Below are 16,453 nucleotides of genomic sequence, written 5' to 3' on the forward strand. Positions count from 1 at the left end.
GAATAGATTCTCAGCCTTTCCTTGTCTTTCATGACCTAGACATTTTTAGCATACAGTCCAGTTATTTTGTCTCTCAATTTATGTTTGTGTAATATTTCCTCATAATTAGATTCAGGCTATGAATTTTGGTAAGAATACCACAGAAATGATGTTATATTCTTCTCAGTGCATCACATCAGTAGACACACGGTGACAATTTGTCTCATTATTCATAATAACTCTGATTACTTGATTTTGGTGATGTCTGTCAGATTTCTCCACCATAAAGTTATTATTTTTTCCTTTGTAATTGTTGAGTAATTTCTGGGGAGATATTTGGAGGTTATGTAACTATCCCCTTCTTACCATACTTTCACCCAATAGGTTTTACATCTATTCATGATTCTTGCCTGATTCACAAATCACTATGATGTTTGCAAAATAATGATGTTTAAAATTCCATTTTTTTACATTTATTAGTTGGCATTCTATTGTAAGAAAGAGCTTTTTCTTCTTCCATATTTATGTGTTTATTTATTTAAGACACGGGGTCTCACTCTAGCCAAGGCTAGAGTGAAGTGGCATGATCATAGCTCACTGTAACCTCTAACTTCTGGGTGGGCTCAAGTGGTTTTCCTGCCTCATCCTCCCAAAGTGCTGGGATAACAGGTGTAAGCCACCACACCCAACCTTATTTATGTGTTTATTTATTTGAACATGAACTCATGGATTCTCATTTTATTCAATGGGTTACAATCTGTTACTATCATTTATTTTGATGTTCAAATTGGCCCAGGGTTGGTCAGTGAGAGTTTTTCAATCCGGCTCTTGTGTCCTTTTGACACGTTCCCCATCATTCTTTGAGCATTTTCTTACTCTCTGGCACAACAAGATGTTCCAGGCTCTTCTTGTACGTTTTCTGCTCAGCCCAAGGAGCAGTCATTTTACTAAGGCGTCCCTGTTCCTTTTAGTGGGGAATGATATTTATAAACCAATTCATTTTTTCTTCTGAGAGCAATTATGATATTGGAGAACTCTTTGGAATGGAGTTCTTGTAAGGAAACTGGCTTCTTGGAATTACACCTGTATTTGTCTCCTCTAGAATTTGGGGAAGGAAAGATGAGATTGTTTTTCTCTGCATAATCCCACTCTGCTCTCAAATCCAGTCCTCTCCACTATCAGCAGCAGCAGTCTTTAGCACAGGTAGTCAGTGATAATAGCATCAAGACAAGATTGTTTTGCATTTCCCGAAATACTCACTTATTCTTGAAGGAGTATTATTGACTGTTCTTATGGGTTTTTTCTTTCCAGGAGGAAGCTGTTAGGAAAGGAATAGGGGCTAGATCCATGCCTAAAAGGGCTCTCTCAGACTAAGGGGATATGTTTTCACCAACAGTCTGGATGCTGTTTGAGTTAACGGCAGAGGCACATTCCAGGGGATTTCTGTTTCTCTGACATTAGACCAATGCAAAGGAACAGGAAAGCTATTCCTTTGTGCTACTACCCAAAGATATTTGGTTTTTCTCTTTCCTGGGGCCTTAAAAGCAAAACAGAATATTCCTAGCTGGCTCTGATTACAAAACTGAGCTAGAGACTAGCAGATTAAGCCTGAACAGCTCACCCAAAGCAGTTTAAAGTAACTTTATCTTTGATGTAAGGAACCAGAAGTATGGCCTTATATCCATGTGCTCAGCAGTGGTCTTTTAAAACCACATCTGGCCAGCGAGTGGCCATGAGTTTTCCTACCACTTTGTGGGTAGATAGCTAAATCTAACTGCTGTGTTAAAGTACTAGACAACCCTCTTTTATTTTGCTCTTTTGTACTCTTTTTTTTTTTTTTTTTTTTTTGAGATGGAGTCTCGCTGCGACACCCAGGCTGGAGTGCAATGGTGCCATCTCATCTCACTGCAACTTCTGCTTCCCGGGTTCAAGCAATTCTCCTACCTCAGCCTCCCGAGTAGCTGGGACTACAGGCACGTGCCACCATGTCTGGCTAATTTTTGTATTTTTAGTAGAGACGGGGTTTCACCATATTGGCCAGGCTGGTCTTGAACTCCTGACCTCAAGTGGTCTGCCTGCCTCCCCCTCCCAGAGTGTTGGGATTACAGGCGTGAGCCACTGCATCCGGCCTCTTTCATACACTTTTAAATGGACGACCATCCTCTGGGTCTGATTGAATCATGGTGGGCATAATGCACAATCTAACGTAACAAACAAGGAAATTATCACCTCAAACAAACAAAAAAGGTAGTAAATGTTCTCTCTACTATTCAGATCTCTTCAAGTATTCTTTCCAAACCTTGGACCAAGAGTTGCTAATCTAGGGGCCAGAATGGCCTTGAAGGAGTTGACAAAGCCCCTGAAATTACAACACCCTAAAAATACAGGGCAGATTTTTTTTTCAGAGGATGCAGTCTATAGTTTCCATCACATGCTAACATATTATGGTAATTGGTGCCTTTTACTAAGTTCTTATTGTGTGCCAGGCATTTTATAGAAAAGGAAATAGGGGCTCAGAGAGGTTGAGTAAATTGCCTAATGTCACCAGTGAAATAAGTACTATAGCTGGGGTTTGAACAGATTGGTCTGGTTGCAAAGCACATTTTCTTTTCACCTCCCACCGTACAGGACTATCTCAAGTGAGTCTGTGGCCCCCAAAATGTTATGTTATATTACTATGTCTTAGAAGCTTCCTTTGGAGGTAATGGCTGGTTTGATAATTCACCTGGGGAAATTAGGCTACTAGCTGCAGTCATTGCCTGCCTCACCACTGAAGGATCTGTAAAATACCATAGAATTTCACCTATTTCGATTTTGGCTGTATGATAGCTGGGACAAACAGGGCAATATATGAATAAATATGAGTGATTACAACATGTTTAGCTTCAGCTTTTGCCTAATAAATTGATATTTATGGTCCATAGAAGGATTATGACCTTTAAAAAATAAATTTTAATGAGTACATTGCTAGGTTACAAATCTCAATAAATCTATTTACACATAAATTATATATATATATATATTTATATATTCATGAGAACAAGGCTTTTGGGGAACATTGCCTGAAAAACATGAACCCTACTTGGGTTTAATAAACAAGTATTCACTATAGTTGGAAATGTCTTGGAATATTAAACAACATGGTGATAAATAATAACAGTGAAATTTCTAGTCATTAGAAATTTAGTTTTCAAGTTGTTTTTAAGCACCTTTTCTTTATTTTTAAAAATTACAAATGTAATACATGTGTTTGTGAATAAAATATATTTAAACAATACAAAAGCATATGAAATATCAAGTAAAACCTGCCCTTCACTATCCTCTTCACAGAGGTGTCTATTAAAAATTTTTTTCCATGGGTTTGCAATAAGTGTGTGCATGTATGTGCATGAGTGTGTACAGTTTTTAAAAAGGGATGGCATTGGGAGATATACCTAGTGTTAGATGACGAGTTGATGGGTGCAGCAAGTTGTGTAACAGACCTGCAAGTTGTGCACATGTACCCTGGAACTTAAAGTATAATAAAATAACATAAAATAAAATAAAATAAAAAGGACGGAGTGGGAAATAAAATAATAATAATAATAATAATAATATGTACATACATGTTCTGCAACTTGATATATTTTAACTTAATACTATCATGGACAGACACAGAGGTATATTTAGATCTGTTTTTAGGGCTACATATATTCCATGCAACATAATTTACATGTAACATAATTTATTTAACTAGCCCATCATTGATGGCCATTTAAGTTGCTTTCAATTTTTTGCAATTACAAATAATGATACAGTAAATTTCCTCATACATACATCTTGGTACATTTAGGTTTGCAATTTTGTAAGACACGTTCCTAAGGGTAGAATTTCTCAGTAAAAGCCTATAAGCTGTTACAATTTAAATAGATTTATCATGTTTACTAGTTATTTTATTAATGTAACTATTCATTAAAAATTAATTGACCTCTAAAAGTAAAATTACTAGATATATACGGTAAAAGATTTAAAAATACATAAAAGTACAAATCTAAAGTCTCCTTTCACTTCAATCTTTTACTCTATGTGTCTCTCCCCAAAAGCAATGATTGTTAATAATTTCTTATATATCCTTGTGGAAAAAATGTAAAACTTGAATTTATATGTAAATATATATTTTTTTCTTTTTCACAGTTGGGTTCATCATTATATGCACCATTTTCTGCATCTTTTAAAAATTTAATATTTTTGGAGGCATTTTCATATCAGAAAATATAGAGCTATCTGATTCTTTTTCGGGGAGGCTGCTGAATAGTATGAAAGAAAAGGGGTATGCTATAATTTATTCAACAAGCTCTGTTTGAAGGACTTTTAAGTTGTGTCTAGTTTCTAGCTATGACAAAAGTCTACAGGGCTTTTAAAAGTAGTGGGTGGTGACAGAAATATCTTGAAGCAACCGTAAAGAAATTGCCACAAGCTAAATTTCCTCTCAAGATATGGCCAGCATAATTTCCTAATCTCAACTCAGACACATGATCAAACAAAGGAATTTTTTTTGACCTGTGAATGTATGAAGAAAAAGAATCTTCCAAAGACATGCAGATTAAATTCCTTTTAGATCTGCATTTAAGAAATCCCTTCTATTGAAAAGAATGAAATAACCTGAACTGAGTTCATCCTGGGAAATCTACACTGTATCAAGGCATAGCATCCCTATATCTGCGGGGTCATTGATTTGCTGAGGTTTGTTAATTGGTCTAATGCTCCAGCTTCTTTGAATTAGTTTATGAATTGACTATTCTTAAAATATGCAGAGATGGATTATATAGTCTGTGTCCTTTATAAAGGCCTTTATTTGGCTCACTATTAATTCCTCTATCCAATTATCAGCTCTGATAGGAAAAGTTCCGTGGTGATGGGCTCTACTAGCTAAAAGGCAATTTGGTCTTGCCCTCATACATCAATTCTCTGTGCTACCCTCCTTCCTCATCACGAAAGGTAAGCATGAGCTGTTTGTAGTTCACTCAAAGCCTTCTTATTTGTATTCTCCTTCACAGGATGACATTCTCCTATAGACTCAGAGATAAAAGCTCTAGCTTGTCTGTCTATTGCAGCATTCGTTTTTCATGCTTTTGCCTGGAAACTGAATGCAGACACCACTTTGAAAAAAAAAAGTTTCCTTTTCAACTTAAAGATACTCATTTCATATTTTTTCTACCCCACAGGCAGATCTGTCTGTGGCAGTTTCTGGTCACCATTATCTCTCACAAATCTAATCAACATGCTGAATTATATTTATAGAGGTCCTGACTGAAAGAAAAACCAGATGTGCTATGTGGGCTAGAACGACACATAGATTTAATATGAGGTGATATACCCAAATCACAACCAGAATTTGGTACCTTAGAAAATGTTCTACTTAACATTCTGTTGGCAGGTACATCTGCAAGAAAATGACTCATAAATATTCAGCTACTCTATACCTCTGTTCTCCAGCTCCCAATGATTACAATAATACAATTTTGTGTAGAGTGAAAGAGCAAATGGCAATTAAGCCCACAGACCCCTGTGAATTAGCATGGATTATCTCCACTTTAAAATACAGAGACAGCAAGGCTTATGCAAATTATTTGTGCAGGTGATCACTTGTTCACAAACAGGAACAAAGTGAATATGGCAAATCATGTTTATGAGCCCTCCAAGGATGGAGGTCTGACCTCACGGCTTCTGTCCAATGTGAATAGATGGATATTCAGTGATTGCTGAAGCACAGTATTGGCTTTTGCATTTGATTTTTTTTTTTTTTTTTTTTGAGATAAGGTCTCACTCTGTCGCCCAGGATGTAGTACAGTGGTGCAATCAGAGCTCACTGCAGCCTTGACCTCCTGGGCTCAAACCATCCCCCTGCTTCAGCCACTCCCCCCAAGTAGCTAGGACTACAGATGTGTACCACCATACCTGGCTAATTTTATTTTTTATTATTTTATTTTATTTTATTTTTTGGTAGAGATGGGGTCTTGCTGTGTTGCCTAGGCTGGGCATTTACTTTTTATTAACTGAATTTTTAATTGAGAGATAATTGTAGATTCACATGCAGTTGTAAATTCTTGTACACTTTGTCTAGTTTCCTCTAATGGTGACATTTTGCAAAGCTATAGTATAACAAACAGAACATTGACATTGATACAACCCACCAATCTTATTCAGATTTCTCTAGTTTTTATTATATTCATTTATGTCTGTGTATTAAGTTCTATACAATTTTATCACCTGGGTAAACTTGTGTATCTACCAGCATACTGATGCTGAACAGTTCTAACACTAGTAGGATCCCTCATGCTGACCTTTTATAACCACACCTACCTCCTTCCCACCCTTTCCCCCTACCCTGCTTCATACCTAACCCTTGACAACACTAATCTGTTCCCCATTTCTAAAATTGTGTCATTTCAACAATATTATATAAATGGAATCACACATTATGTAAACTTTTAGGATTACCTTATTTTTTTTTAACTCAGCATAATTCTCTGAAGAGCCATCCGGGTTGTTGAGTGTGTCAATAGTTTACTCATTTCCATTGCTGAGTAATATTCCATGGTATGGCTATGTTACAGTTTATTCAATTATTCACCTGTTGAAAGACATTTGGGCTGATTCAAACTTTTTGCTGTTATAAAAAAAAATCCCTGCTATGGACATCTGTGTACAGGTGTTTTTTTTGTGAACATAAGTTTTTATTTCTCTGGGAAAAATGACATGGCTTGGCTGTATGGTAGTTGCATATTTAGTTTTTTTCTTAATTTAAAAAATAATTAAACTTCTGTGGGCACACATTAGGTGTACATATTTGTGTGGTATATGAGATGTTTTGATACAGGCATGGAATGTGAAATAATAATGTCATGGTACCCATCCCCTCAAGTATTTATCCTTTGTGTTATAAACAATCCAATTATACTCATTTAGTTATTTTTAAATGAACAATTAAGTTATTATTGACTATAGTCACCCTGTTGTGCAATCTAATAGTAGGTCTTATTCTTTCTAACGTTTTTTTGTTCACATTAATCCCCTCCTCCCCCTCCCCCATGTCCCCTTCTACCCTTCCCAGCCTCTGGTAACCATCTTTCTACTCTCTATATCCATGAGTTCAATTGTTTTCATTTTCGTAGCCCACAAACAAATGAGAACATGCGATGTTTGTTTTTCTGTGCTTGGCTTATTTCACTTAACATAATGACTCCCCGTTCCATCCATGTTGTTGCAAATGACTGGATCTTATTTTTTTGTGGCTGAATAGTACTCCGTTGTGTATATGTACCACATATTCTTTATCTGTTCATCTGTTGATGGACACTTAGGTTGCTTCCAAATCTTAGCTATTGTGAACAGTGCTGCAATAAATATGTGAGTGCAGATATCTCTTTGAAATACTTATTTCCTCTCTTTTGGGTATATACCCAGCAATGGGATTGCTGGATCATATGGTAGCTCTATTTTTAGTTTTTTTGAGGAAACTCCAAACTGTTTGCACATTTAGCTTTATAAGAAACTGTCAGACTGTTTACAGACTGTCAGACTGTTTTACAAAACTGTTTTGCAGTTTTACAAAGTAGCTCTATCACTTTATATGCCACCAGCAATGTATAAGGGATCTAGTTTCTCAGCATCCTTGCCAGCATTTGGTGTTGCCACTATTTTTCATTTTAGTCATTCCTGTAAATTTGTAGTGGTATTTTATTGTGCTTTCAATTTGCGTTACCCTGATGCTTCATGATGGTGAACATCTTTTGCTGTGCTTATGTGCCATCTTCATGTCTTCATCAGTGAAATGTCTGTTCATGTGTTTTGCCCTTTTATAAAAACTGGATTGTTTGTTCATTTTATTGTTGAGTTTTGAAAGTTAAAAAATATATTCTTTTTTTTTTTTTTTTTTTTTGAGACGGAGTCCAGCTCTGTCGCCCAGGCTGGAGTGCAGTGGCGCGATCTCGGCTCACTGCAAGCTCTGCCTCCCGGGTTCACACCATTCTCCTGCCTCAGCCTCCCAAGTAGCTGGGACTACAGGCGCCCGCCAACACACCCGGCTAATTTTTTGTATTTTCTTTTTTTTAGTAGAGACGGGGTTTCACAGTGTTAGCCAGTATGGTCTCGATCTCCTGACCTTGTGATCCACCCACCTCAGCCTCCCAAAGTGCTGGGATTACAGGCATGAGCCACCGCACCCAGCCCTAATATATTCTAATTTTTTGTTGGGTATATCTTTTGCAAATATTTCCTTCTAGTCTGTAGATTTTTTAAAATTCTTTTTGTATTTATTTATGTATTTATGTATTTATTTATGTATTTATTTGAGACAGAGTCTTGCTCCGTTGCCCAGGCTGGAGTGCACTGGCACGATCTCAGCTCACTGCAACCTCCACCTCCTGGATTCAAGTGATTCATGTGCCTCAGCCTCCTGAGTAGCTGGGACTACAGGCACGTGCCACCACACCCGGCTAATTTTTGTATTTTTAGTAGAGATGAGGTCTCACCATGCTGGCCAGGCTGGTCTCGAACTCTTGACCTCTTGACCTCAAATAATCCACCTGCCTTGGCCTCTCAAAGTGCTAGGATTACAGCATGAGCCACCACACTCGGCCTAAAAATTCTTTTTATATGGGCTTTCACAGAACAAAACCTTTTAATTTTGTTAAAGTCTAGTTTATGAATTAATTTTTTTAATGAGTCATGCTCTTGGTGTTCAAGTTTAAGAACTCTTTGCTTAGCCCTATATCCCAAAGATTTTCTCCTATATTTTTTCTAAATATTCCATAGCTTTGTACTTTACATTTAAGTCTGTGGTCCATTTTGAGTCAATTTTTGCATAAGATGTGTGAGGTGTAGGTTGAGGTTCATTTTCTTTCTTACTTTCTTTCTTTCTTTCTTTCTTTCTTTCTTTCTTTCTTTCTTTCTTTTCTTTCTTTCTTTCTTTCTTGTCTATTGATGTCCAATTGCTTCAGTATTATTTGTTGAAAAGGTTATCCTTGCTTTATTGAGTTGATTTTGTACCTTTGTCAAAAATCAGTTGAGCATATTTTTATGTGTCTATTTCTGAGTTTTCCATCTGTTCCATTCATCTACATATCTATCCCTCTGCCAATACCACACTATTTTGATTGCGTAACTTTACACAAAGCCTTAATATTGGGTAGAGTGATTCCTCTAACCTTATTCTTCTTTTCAAAAATTGGTTTAGTTATTCTAGGACTTGTGCATTTCCATAAAAATTTTAGACTAAGCTTGTCTGTTTGCATATAACCTTTATGGAATATTGATAGGAATTGGATTATATCTGTATATCAATTTGAAGAGAGCTGACGTCTTTACTATGTTGAATCTTCCAATCCGTGAACACAGCGTGCTTCTCCATTTTTAAGGTTTTCTTTGATTTGTTTCATTAGCATTTTGTGATACACATGCTTTGTTAAGTGTATACCTAAGTATTTCATTTTCATTGGAGCAATTGCAAATAGCATTGTGCTTTTGATTTCAGTTTCTGCGTGTTCATTTTTAGGACATAGAAATGTGATTGCTTTTTGTGTGTTGATTTTGTATTCTGAACTCATTTATAAGTTCTAAGTTCCGGTAGATTTTTTTCTTGAAGATTCTTTGAAGTTTTCTATCTGGACTACTGCATAATCTGCAATGCCTTAAAAAATTTTTTTTGCCTTGTTGGAGTGCCTCTAACTTCCAGTACCACGTTGAATCATACTGGTGAGAGTGGACATCCTTGCCTTGTTCCTGATCTTAGCTGGAAAACATTCAATCTTTCACCATTACAGTTGATGTTAGCATGATGCCCCTTGCCATGTTGCTAAAAATCCCCTCTATTCTTAAGTTGCCCAGAGATTGTATCGTGAAGGGATATGAGTTTTTGTCAAATGCCTTTTTTGGATCAGTTGATATGATTTTTCTTCTTTATCTTGTTGATATTGTGGGTTATATTGATAGATTTTCAAAGGTTTAGCCAGCTTTGCATATTTGGAATAGATCCCACTTGGTCATGGTGTATAATTATTTTTATATATTGTTTCATTTAGTTTGCTCATATATTGTTGAGGATTTTTGTATTTAATTTCAGGAGAGATATTGGTCTGTAGTTTCTCTTTTTTTTACTGTCTCTGTCTGATTTCAGTATCAGGATGACACTGGCCTTATAAAATGTGTAGGAAAGTGTTTGTTCCTCTTTTCTGGAAGAGATTCTATAAAATTGGTGTTAATTCTTCCTTGGCAGCAAACTCCAGTGAAATCATGTGGGCCTGGAGATTCTTTTGTGAAGGCTTTTAAATTAGTAGTTCAATTTCTTTAATAGCTATAGGGCTATTCAGATTGTCTATTTCCTCTTGATGGAGCTTTGGTAAATTATGGGTTTTGAGAAGTTGTCTATTTCTTCTAACTTGTCGAATTTGTGAACATAAAGTTATTCATAATATTCTCTTATTATCTTTTTAATTGCTGCAGAATAAGTAGTGATATTCTCTGTTTCATTTATGATATTGGTGTCTGACTTGTGCTTTTCTCTTTTTACTTTCATCAGTCTTGCTATAGGTTTATCAATTTTATTGACTTTAAAAAATCATATTTGCTCCATTGATTTTTCTCTATTGTTTTCTTATTTTTAATTTCATTGAGTTCTTTTATGATCTTGATTATTTTTTTCTTCTGCCTGCTTTGGCTTTATCTTGGGTTTTTTTTTTTTAGGCTCTTGAGGTGGGAGCTGAGATTATTGTTTTGAGATCTTTCCTCCTTTTAAATGTATGCATTTAGTGCTATAATCTTCCCTCTCAGCACTGTTTTAGTTGCATCTCCCAAATTTTTAAAATTAAATTTAATTTGATTAAAATAGTTTTATCTAATTCAATGTTTTAAATTTTTTTTGTTAAAATGTCTTCTTTGATTCATGGGTTATGCAGAAGTGTGTTGTTTAGAACTTTTCTATGGTCTTTCTGTAATTGATCTCTAGTTTGATTTAATAATAATCAGAGAAAACGGTCTTATAAATTCAGTTCCTTTAAATGAGGTTTGTTTTATGGCCCAGTATATGGTCTATGTTGGTGAATATTCCATGAGTGCTTAAAAAATATATGTATTCTGCTATTGTTGAGTGGAGTGCTCTATATCAACTAAAGTCTGTTGATTGTGCTGTTCAGAACTTCTATATATCTGCTGATTTTCTGTTTAGTAGCTTTATCACTTGTTGAGACAGGGATGTTAAAATTCCCAACTATAATTATGGATTTACTATTTTTCCTTTCAGCTCCATCAGTTTTGCTTCATGTATTTTGAGGCTCTGTTGTTTGATATGTATGCATTTAGGATCACCATGTCTTCCTGGTGAAGCAATGCATTTATTATTATGTAGTGTTCTTTCTTGAGTCCAGTAATTTTCCTTGCTCTGTACTCTAGTGAATATTATTATAGCCATTTTTACTTTTCTTAAACTTACTGCTTGCATGGTATAATTTTTCCATTCTTCTACTTTCAACCTACCTATATAATGATATTCAAAGTACATTCTTTTGTAAACAGCAACCTATGGGTTACTTGAGCATACTTTAATATTCCATCTTGATTTATTTATGGGGTTTTGAGTTTCTCTTTGCATGGTTTTCCTAGTGGTTGGACTTGGTATTACAATATGAAAATGTGACTTACCATAGCCTACTGTTGTCAACATTTAATCAGTTTGAGTGAAGTATGGAAACCTCACTTCCGTTTTGGTCCTTTGACCTTCCTCACTTTTTAGATTTTTTTTTGAAGGGATCTCATTCTGTCATCCAGACTGGAGAGCAGTGGAGTGCAGTGGTATGATCATAGCTCACAGCAACCTCAAACTCTTGGGCTCAAGCAATCCTCCTGTCTCAGTTTCTGAAGTAGCTGGGACTATAGGTGTGCACCACCACACCCAGTTATTTTTTTAAAAAATTTTGATAGAGATAGGGTCTCACTTTGCTGCCCAGGCTGGTCTTGAACTCCTGGCTTCAAGCAATCTTCCTGCTTTGACCTCCCAAATTTCTGGGATTACAGACATGAGCTGCCATATCCAGCAAATTTTAAATTTTGTTGTTTTAAATATCAGATGATGTTACAATTTTTTGTCTCAATCATCAAATATGATTTATAAAGCTCATGAGGAAAAGGATCATCTATTTTATGTACTCATATTTTTGTTCTTTCCTTTGCTCGTTTTTTCTTTCTGATTCTCCGAGATTCTTTAAAAAAAATTCTTTCTGTTTGAAGTAATTCCTTTAGCTAAACTTTTAAACATAGGTCTGCTAGTGACAAGGTATCTTAATTTTCCTTCATCAGAGAATGTTTTCATTTCCACTTTATTCCTGTAAGATAGCTTTGCTGGATATAGAATTCATGGTTAACAATTATTTTCTGTCAGCTTTTGAAAAATATTATGACAGCTTCTTCTGGCCTCCTTAGTTCTGGATGAGAAATCTGTCATTTAAGTTGTTGCTGTTCTATAAGCAATGTTTCTTTCTGTCTATTTTCAAAATTTTTTGTCTTTTAGTTTTCAAAAGTTCAATTATGATGTGCCCTGCCACAGATTTCTTTGGCTTTTATCCTTCTTGGAATTTGTTTAGCTTTTTGAATCTCTAGGTTTGTGTCTTTTGTCAAATTTGGGAAGCTTTTAGCCTTTATTTATTTTTTTTTAAATATATATTCAGCCCAATTGACTTTCTCCTCTCTTTTAAGGCTATGGTAATATGAATGTTGGATATTTTGTTATTGTCCCACAGGTCCTAGTGGCTATCTTCATTTTTCTTTTCAATGCATTTTCTCTATTGTTTAGATTGGGTGAATTCTATTATTTTATCATTATGTTTACCTGTTCTATCTTCTGTCATCTCTACTCTACTATTAAGTCCATCCAGCTTGTCTTAAAAATTTGGTTTTGTATTCTTTCATTCTATAATTTCCATTCGGTTCCTTTTTTTTTTTTTTCGATACAGAGTCTCGTTCTGTCACCCAGGCTGGAGTGCAGTGGCGCGATCTCGGCTCACTGCAACCTCCGTCTCCTGGGTTCAAGGGATTCTCGTGCCTCAGCCTCCTGAGTATCTGGCACTCAACACCACATCTGGCTAATTTTTGTATTTTTAGTAGAAATGGGGTTTCTTCATGTTGGCCAGGCTGGTCTCAAACTCCTGGACTCAGATGATCCGTCCGCCTTTCCTCCCAAAGTGCTGGGATTACAGGCATGAGCCACCATGCCTGGCCCCATTTTTTTTTTTCAAATAATTTCAAAAATTTTAAGTTCACGATTTGCAGGTTTGTTACCTAGGTAAATGTGTGCCATGGTGGTTTGCTGCACCTATGAACCCATCACCTTGATTCTTTCTTAAGAATTTTTATTTCTTTTCTAAGATTCTATTTTCTTCATTTCAAGAGAATTTGTAATTGCTTGCAGAATTATTTATATGATGATTGTTTTAATATCATTGTCAGATAATTCCAGTGTCTGATTCATCTCGGTTTTAGCATCAGTTGATTATCTTTTCTTACTCAAGTTGTGATTTTGTTGCTTCTAAATATGACAGGTAATTTAAAAAATTGTATCTTGGACATTTTGTCAATTAGGAGATTCTGGGTCTTATTTAAATCTTTTATTTTAGCAGTCAGTCATTCTGCTTAGGCTTAGCACACAGGTCTTGGTCCATTTTTGTGGGCTGTGCTTCCAAATACAACTTAAGTTTTAGAGTCTTTGTGATGTTATTTCATCTTGCTTGGTTTATCTAGTACCCCTAAGGCTTCCACCTGTCTCTGCTGGTGCTTCTTGGGTGGGGAGCAGAAGGCATCTCCTTAGGCCAGGCCTCCAGCTGTCTCTCAGAGGGGGATGGATGTGGGGGCATCCCCCTACCAATGTCTCTTGGCTTCCGCTGGTCTCCGGACACGAAAGGAAAATCTTGGGCTAGTTTTCGTAGACTTGGCCACCTGCTGCTGGACAGTCCCTTTTTCTTGTTTCCCCTGCCTGCCTTGGTGTCTCTGGGTGAGGGAGGAGAATCTCAGTACTGCAGGGACAAAGAGACTTCCTGGATCAGGCCACTTGCTATTACTGGCTCCCTTTTTCCTCTTATGCCTACTTGCCTTGGTTTTTCTGAGTGGGCAAGGAAAACCTTGGGTTGGCAAAAACAATAGTCTTCCCAGACTGGGTTATGTTCAGCCAGTGTTTTTTGGTGGAGAGGGGAGATTCAGGCCTGGTAGGGAAGGAGAGTGCTTCTCTTGGTTGCTTATTGTTAGCAAGGTGCCCAGTCAGTCCCCCTTGCTGGAGTATCCCACTTGCCTGAAGTTGTCAGAGGGACTCCCATTTGATCCAGAAGGAGAATGAGCCTACTTGGACTGATTTCTGTTGCTAGATTGGGGATTAGGAAGCATAGGGCCTGGGCCGCATTTTTATGTTGGGTTTGGTGAGGGGGAGAAGATAACTGCCACTATGTTGTTCCTTTACTCTTGGGGTCCCAAACCAGTTTGTTTTATTCTTAGCACCTTTCATAGTTCTCCTTTGGTTGTCTCTTACACCATTTCCAGGATTTATAGTTGTACCTTTTGGGGAGGAGCAGGGAAAAGTGGATCTATGCCATCTTGTTCAGTTGAGAAGTCTGCATTTGCTTTTAACATCAGTTCTTGGGCAGTAAAAGCTCTTGAGTGTGTATGCGTAGACAGATAGTGTGCAACAAAATGACAGAGATAATATCACTGGCATTGTAACTACCTTACTCACTTACAACATTTTCTTTTCTGAGAAGGACAGGCATTAAATTCAATGGAGATAAGTGTGCCATTTAGGATAAAAAAAATCCCTACCACATATAGGGAAAAGAGAAAGATTGATGAAGCAGAAGTAAAGTGAACCTCAATCATTAGAAATGATAGGTGCACAGAAAGTCTGAATTACTGAATTTAAGAAAAACAAAAGTATGTACAGATTAAGACAATAAGGTCACCAATAAACAAATTAAGTTATAAAAGAAATTTATATTCAGTATCAGCCTACATTATACAAAATGAACTTGAATGTTCAAGATCATTTTCAATGCCAACCCATTGTAATTAACTAGACTTAAGGTTTATAGGAATCTTTAATTCCAATGGATCCTGATTCTAAAAAGCTACTGATTGTTTGATTGAATTGTCTTTATCTAGGATATGAATGATTATTCAAGGCAGATATTATATCAGGGAATGTCCATAATTTGGGATCCCCAGTGAGTTTTGATTCCTGGGCCAGCAAAGTCTCCTTGATGTTTTAGTTTAGCATTGCAATGCTGTCCTCTAAAGTTTGTTTCACTGTTTTGGGTGATTGCTGTTTCTTGCAGTGTTCAGCACTTGCAGAATTTGGCATTTAGTATCTAACTTTGTTTCTCCTTGGTACCTTCCGAAAAAGTCTCTTTCTTTCTTTGTTTCTCCTCGGATTGGGGTGTTTCCATGTAAATTGAGGGCATACATTTATGAGTGCTGGATAATTGAGGCATTGCTACATACTGTCTAATTTCTTCTCTAAATCTTTCATCTGTGAAAATCTCATCTCAACACTGCACTTCTCTGGGCCTCATCTGTAAATGAAAGGATTGAATATAATCTCCAAGTCCTGGCTCTAAAATTCTGGGATTTTAATGAATGAAGACTTAGTCTTTATTAATACAGACTTTAGAGGAAAAATTTGATACAGCAGTCCTTCTGGAAGAAACCTTGCATCTGAAAGGTTTAATGGAAGGTTTGCTGAAATATACAAACCCAGGCTTTAGGTTAAAATGGAACAATGTAAGACGCATTATTTCTTGAGATCTCTGGTACTTAAAATGCCACCTGCTTGGCAATTTAGCTCAACTCATTTGTTTTTATCTTTCTAAATCTTATATTCCTTCTTGAGATGCTTACTGGAAGTGTTAATAACAATTGCTACATCTATGGCTCAGCCCTCTCTGATAAAATACCATGTCTAACTCCCATTCCCCGTCTTCTAAAAGAGTTTTCCACTACTTATGAATTACTCCAATAGTGCTCTTTGAATGCTGCATCAAAGAAGGTAACTTAGACTTTTATGGTATTTAGTGTTTTATTGTTTTCCTAAAAAGTGAATGCAGTTCAATCATTAACCTTTTGTAAAGGAGAGGGAATTGTGAACTCTTCTGTCAACAATTAGTGCATTCATAGAGTGATTTCAGGCTCTAGGATGCCACACTCCTCAAATGTGCTAGAAGTGACACTTTCACAGAGGTTTGCTAAGCCAGTTGGCTGGTGTAAACCCATCTACAAAATTGGAAACGAAGATCCTGACAATTCTCCTTTCACGTGAAGTTATGGACAAATTTGAAAGCATAAAGCTTGAAATATACATTTGGCTGCTGAAATATACCAGTTTCTTGATAAGGCCTAACATAATGTGCATCTGTGATAATTGGAAAAATGTCATAAAATTAAGTGAAAAAGCACTTTTTATATAGCT

General features: G+C 36.3%; 1 protein-coding gene across 1 annotated transcript in view; it reads left to right on the forward strand.

Annotated features, from left to right (window-relative positions):
* The window catches only part of ADGRG4 (adhesion G protein-coupled receptor G4), a 113,757-nt gene that overhangs the window by 22,101 nt on the left and 75,203 nt on the right, over nt 1-16,453 (forward strand). The gene's annotated exons all lie outside the window — the stretch shown is intronic.

Source organism: Hylobates moloch, unplaced genomic scaffold (genome assembly GCF_009828535.3).
Source record: "Hylobates moloch isolate HMO894 unplaced genomic scaffold, HMol_V3 SCAFFOLD_7, whole genome shotgun sequence".
Taxonomy (NCBI): domain Eukaryota; kingdom Metazoa; phylum Chordata; class Mammalia; order Primates; family Hylobatidae; genus Hylobates; species Hylobates moloch.